This window comes from Apus apus, chromosome 3 (assembly GCF_020740795.1).
Source record: "Apus apus isolate bApuApu2 chromosome 3, bApuApu2.pri.cur, whole genome shotgun sequence".
NCBI lineage: Eukaryota > Metazoa > Chordata > Aves > Apodiformes > Apodidae > Apus > Apus apus.
Genome location: NC_067284.1, coordinates 97,426,866 through 97,433,220, shown reverse-complemented (window position 1 = coordinate 97,433,220; position 6,355 = coordinate 97,426,866).

The following is a 6,355-nucleotide window of genomic DNA, read 5'->3' as shown; positions in this document are numbered from 1 at the left end:
AGCAATAATAACACCCTTTAAAAAGAAAATAGCCAAGATATTAAATGACACAGAATTAATGGAGAAAGTATGGGAGTCAATAAAATATGTGATTTTTAATTTATGCAATACATTGTATAGAACGTGATTTTAACTATTTTTGTCCTAAGTGTGTTGCAGATAATGGATGTCCATGAACATTCTGCTGTGAATTCCAAATCTCTGTTCTCTGAAGCATTGTGTGAGGCTGTGTTTTGCCCATTATTCAAAAAACCGGAATCAGTTACATCTATTTTTCACAATTAATAGCTGGAATCCAGGAAATTTAGGAATATACAAATCTTAAAATATGGATCTGGTATAAATTTAATCTTCATTTAACCTTTTTTTTCCTTCTGCTTGGGACTTTTGGCACTAAACAGCTTTTAAAAAATGCTGAGTAAAGATACTCTTCAGGTCAATGGAAGACTGATGGCTTTCAAAGCTGGTACTTAAAATGACATATCCAACTGCTTAGCTAAGCACCTGAATGAAAAAGAACTTATTTTCAGACATCGGTGAACAAGATGCAACTTGATAAGAAATACTGACTTTAATCTAGTTGAAAAGCAGCTAAGTTCAGACATGCATACTTGTACAGATAAGTAAATCTTCCATATAATCAAGTGTAAGAAATACGAACTTTAATGCTTTGTGAGGAAGTCAACAGCAATGAGAAGCAGCATGACAGTTTCTCTCTGGGCAGAATATTTGAGACAAGAATTCTCTTGTTTTCCTCAAAACCAAACAGCTGTTATGGGCAACTGTCTGCAGTGGAAGATCAAAGAAGCTGAAGTACCAGAAGTGTTACCTGGGCAAGTTGTGGCAAGTAAAGTTTTAAATTAATCAAGTGACTTGCTAAGGAGGACACTCTCTCAGATCAGTTTCATATTCTCTTTCTACTATTTATTCTTGCATGAAAAATACAGAATTGCAAGTTTGCGGAACAGAATTTGTCTAATACAGGTACAGTGCATCAAATCCTGAGATGTCAGGATCAAAATGGAACCTTTTCCACCAAAAAATCTAAATTGGGTTGATACATCATAAAACTTAATTAATCACTGCAAACATTAAAATAATTTCATTTCTGTTCATTTTATTTTTGAGTATTGCAAGTATTCTTGGTAACCCTATTGGTTCTTTCATTCTTCTCTGTTGAGAAGTATCTTTGCCTGAAAATAAAATCATTAAAATTTGAGGTACCCTGATTGATAAAAACCCTCATCATCATTCATTATTCTGGCAACTATGCCACACTGCCAGTTCTGACTGCTAGGGGACAGAAGTATACAGACGGTGAGCTGTCAAATGAATGGCCAGTGTGAGTTCAATGCTAAAGAAAGGAACGGTCTTTTACCTCTTGAAAAGAGGAGGTGAATTCTGTCAAAATTTTTTAATACATTGATTAAATGAGGGAAGGTGCTTTGAATTTGCAACAGCAGAAGCCCTAATCCATGAAGAAAGAGAAGAATTTTCAGAGGAAAGAAATGTGATGGGTTCACATATTAGAAAAAAATCTAAGGAAAACAAACCATAGGTACCCAAGGTAGTGCCGGAAGGAGAAGCTTTCAGCTTCCTTGGCCATGTATAGTCACAGGGGGAGAACTCGGCAGCACTGCCAGCCTTCTCTGGGGGCAGCAGTTGCTTTCTCTGAGGCATTTATGCTTTCCCCATTGATATATTATGATTCTCTTTTTCTTTGACCACTAGCAACCCCTGATTGACTAGCTGCTTTCTGTTTAACAAAACACTTTCAGTGGAAAGATACCTAACTAGGTGCACAGAGATAATTTTAGTTGAAACCATTATTTCAGCTGGCCAGGGCTCAGGGTGATGATGTTTGAGTATAATCAGTAAGCCCTACCAATAGGTCTCAACTACTTCCAATCACTGCCAGACAGAAAGGTCATACTACTGTCAGTTGAAGCACAAAAGGAACACTGTGTCAGAATTTTAATGTGACTTGCTGAAAACTCCTTTTAGGTTTTTCAGTTGCTCATTGTTACTGCCCTTTCTTGAGAAAATACAGATATATATGCTGAATACTCCTGCATGAATCCACAAAATCTTTTTATTTCAAATGTAAGCAGAGTTCACTGAAAAAAAAAGAATGAGAAACAGTAGAATGAGCATCCAGGGAAACTTTTTTTTTTTTTTTTTATGCTTTCCATCTGGAGATTATGATTTAGGCTGGGATTTCCTTTAATTGTTTCATATTTCAGCAGCCTCATATTTGTCCTTGGTTAGTTTTACAGCTCTCCGGATACATGAAGAAAAACTCAGGAATTTTTGTTCTTTCACCAGTGATGAAAAATGTTCCTGTCTCCTATCAAACCATCCATTTTAAAGGCTGATCTTAATGTGAAAAAAGACAGAGGAACTACAGCTTGAATTTACTACCTTTAATGTCCCGCTTCAATCCTCTACTAGATCAAACAGCAGATTTCTTCAGTTTACCTGCTACAGGTTAAATAGCCTACTTTGCTGTTCTGGCTCTATCAGAAGACACCTTTCAATATGATATGTCTGCTATGAATAAAAAGAAATATTGCTGCAGTAGCATCATAATCTCAGAAAAAAACCTTAGTTTACAGGAGTGTATTAGATGTCACTAATTTTTTCTCCAGATTTTTCAGAAAAAGAAAATAATGGGTAGGAAAAGCATGAGATTTTCAGACATTCAACATTTTTGGGAGATGTGAACACCTAAGGACATAACATGAAATGAAGGTTCCTCATCACTAATTATGTAGCATTACATGATTGGGAAGATAATGTCACTGTGCAGAATGTGAGTACACTTTGTATTTATTGGAAACTTCAACAAATTTTTAGATTCAATATTCTACTCAAAACTCTGAAACTATACTTTTTCCCTAACATGGAAGTCTTCTATAATCTAATGAAAGGTGACTGAGAGACATAAAAAGAGACAGAGGAGAACTTTCCCTTTCTGCCAGCCAGACATTTTCAGATTACTGATCTTTTTCCTGATCTTTGTGATACTGAAGACAGTGTTTATGTGTGTGTGGGAAAGTTCTGGGGAGGGAATTAAGAAAAGGAACACAGCAAAACAGATTTTATGCCAGTGCATTTCAGCACTGGTTAAACTTAAGGCCAGAGAGAGAAAAAAAAGATAAAATTAACCAGGTGTATGTATCTCAAGTAATGTTAAAAGGGGCAGTAACTCCTGCTGGAAGCACTAGCAGTGAGTAGTGTGGGCAAAGTGCATTTGCACTGTATTTGCACAGCCAAGTAATAGAGTATGGTGTTAAGACTTGGTATGATGGGGCTTGAGTGGGTCCAGCTGCATACCAGGGTGATGGGGGTCACTCTTGTAGACACAAGGAGGTGAAAGAGGAAGGGGGCAAAGATCAGCTCTTAGAGGCTAACAGAAAGTCAGGACCTTCCTCTCTGACTTTTTCATATTTAACAGCTTGCATGATATTTTGGGTGGCCCCAGTGTTGTTAACTGTTTGGACTCCAAGCTGAAGACCCCAAAATCAAACTTTTATTTTATCAGGAGGCTAAATTGTGAGAAATCATCCCAGAACAGAAGAAAATAAGGTATTGTCATTATTTAAGATTTCTTTCCTCTTGGTTCTGTGTCCTACAAATGCATCCTGTGAAAACCTCTTCCTGTTCAGCAAATGAAAATTAAATCCACCACTGTGCTTTCCAAAGCAAGAACAAAATTTATCCAATGGCCAAATCTGAGAGTTTTGCAAAAACTTTCAATCTAGGAAAGAGATTTGCCATTATTTCCTCAGAGTACAGCATTTCCTTGTCTTCAGCTATGATGCTAGAGGTAAAAGGACAGGGCAATAGACCTCAGAGTCTTTCTATCCAGTTCTGCTTCCCTGAACCTTCTGAGACCTGCAGTGCTGAAGCATGACATTTAGTAGACTCATTAATTTAAACTGAGATTACTGAGTAAGGGGACAGATAGAAACAACCTGCAAACCTGATTTAGTATGACAACAAAATCATAATTTAACACTTTTGTAGTAACTGATGGAGCTCCACAGGTAAGCTGTAAATTTTGCATCCAGCTATCAGTATTGGATGAAAAAAAATTAAATCTTGCTGTTTTATTCTGTCTTACATGCTGTTAAAAAGATGGAATGAAATGGAATTAATTTTTTCTGCTCCATAGAGTGGTCTAAAATTTTTAGTTTCATTGACAAACAATGTTCACAGGTAAATCTATATTTTCTCATACTTGTCTCTCACAGACATCAGTTAGCTGGTGTGTACAGTGGGTGTCTCATCTACCTTTGCAGTGCATGACCCGAGTAGGAGCAGCATTATATTTGTCCTGAGTTGTCAGAATGTAATGGACTTGACTAATCATGTGGAATTGCCTTGGAACAGGAAAAAATATTCCTGCATGCTACTGCTTGCATGTGGACTTGTACATTGGTGGACCTGTGTGGATGTTCAGTACCTCTGCAGTGTTGCTGTCCCCAGGTGGGCAAAGACTCAACTGTGATCCTTTTGCTCAGCCTAAACTAGGACTTTCCATTGACGTGGTCTTCATTTTATGACACAGCTAGGCATACCAAGAAACACAGCATACTAGATTCAAGGTACATTTCTGGGACCCATTTTTTAATCCACTTTAACAGGAACAGTTCCCTTCTGTCATTTCATTATGTGTGTTTAATAGGAGCAACACATTTTACTAATGAAAATATGCCTACACATACTCAGATATGAACAAATAAGCATTTAGAGGATATTTATATCTTGTGTGTATCTGAAATATCACCCAAAAAAATGAGAATACAAGGATGGTAAGAACAAAATCTTTGCTGTCCATATGTTTTTAGGAAGGCTGTTTTCAAAGTAAATTCTTCTATAGATTCCAATGCTAAAAAATAAAAATAAAAATCAGAGACACTTTATAACAGGATTTTTCCCAGTCTATTGTGCCTGGATTCCTTAATACATTTTTCCAGAACTATATCTGGTCTATCAGGCCAGTCACAACAAAAGAGTCTTTGTGGAATCATAAACCATCACAGGTACTGGTTTTGTTTGATTTAGTTAAGTTCACTGTAGGTACACTGCTTAATTTTCATGACTGCATTTCTTTGAAGAATTGAAAATTCTGCTTTCATTTTTCTAGGCAAATGATTCATGACAGCAAAAATTGGCTTTCTGAGTCACACCATAGGTAAATGAGTAATGTGAACCAACAAGTATTTGACCATGGTGGCCCCCTTCATCAGTTTACTAGTACTGTTAAAAAAAATAAAGAAAAAACAAAACCTTTCCTAAAGTTTAGAGCAAGAGGAAATCCTATGGGGAAGGTTAAGAATGGAGGCATGATGAACAATTGAAGGAAATTGCCTTTCAGTAGTCATGAGGGTTTGATCTTCTCTTCCTCTGATTGACAGGATCACACCATAGTCACGGAGTATCCATTTATTCATATAAAACCACTGAGTTTGGAATGCAACTCATGAGGAAATTAGCTGTCTCTGTTACAGTACTTTGGAGTTGTCCAAGGAAAATTAAAATATGCATGATGTCAGAATGTCCCAAGGTATATAAGGCTAAGATTAATCACCTGGAAACATACAAAGAATGCCACAATACCTCAACAGTGTAAGCAAAGGTTCTGAGGACTATAAAGTCTGTGGGCAATGTCCTGTATGCTGACTTAGCTTGCTTGGCTTTGTTATTATTCTTATTATTCTTATTATAGTTTCCCCAAGGCATCCCACATGGCAATCACAATTCTGTTGTACTTAACTACTGTACAAACAAATTTCAGTGAGACCAGGGGAATTGCATTTCTTCTTTGTTGTGCAAATGATCTAGTTCCTGTACTCTGCAGGAAAGTATCATATTAAAAAGCAGAATCCAAGCTTCCAGTCATCCATATTTTTTCTTTTGTTGATTTTATTTGCCCTTCCCCTGAGAGCAGTATTCAAGGTTTAAAGGCATTTCTCAAGGTGCATATTTGGCAGGTCTGTCATTCTCACCTTCCATGTCAGGCTGCAGTTCATTAGAGCAGGCCCAATAAGAACTTCTGTGAAGACAAGATGCTGGGAGCAGCTGTTGGTCTCTCTCACCTCTGCTTAAGCAGAGAAGTAAACAAAAGCAAAATAAGGTACTTGATCAGTTTTTAGAGGGGAAAAAATACAATATCCTGTCAAGGAAGATGTATTTCCCTCAGCATACCCATGAGTACAAAGAATTTGTCCCCAAACTAACTATAGAAATGTTATCCTCATAAAAGATCACCTTAGTGGTTTATTCCACATATCCCTTCCTTCTGAATGCAGCAAATTTAGACATCCCAGCACTCTTCAGAGCCACAAAA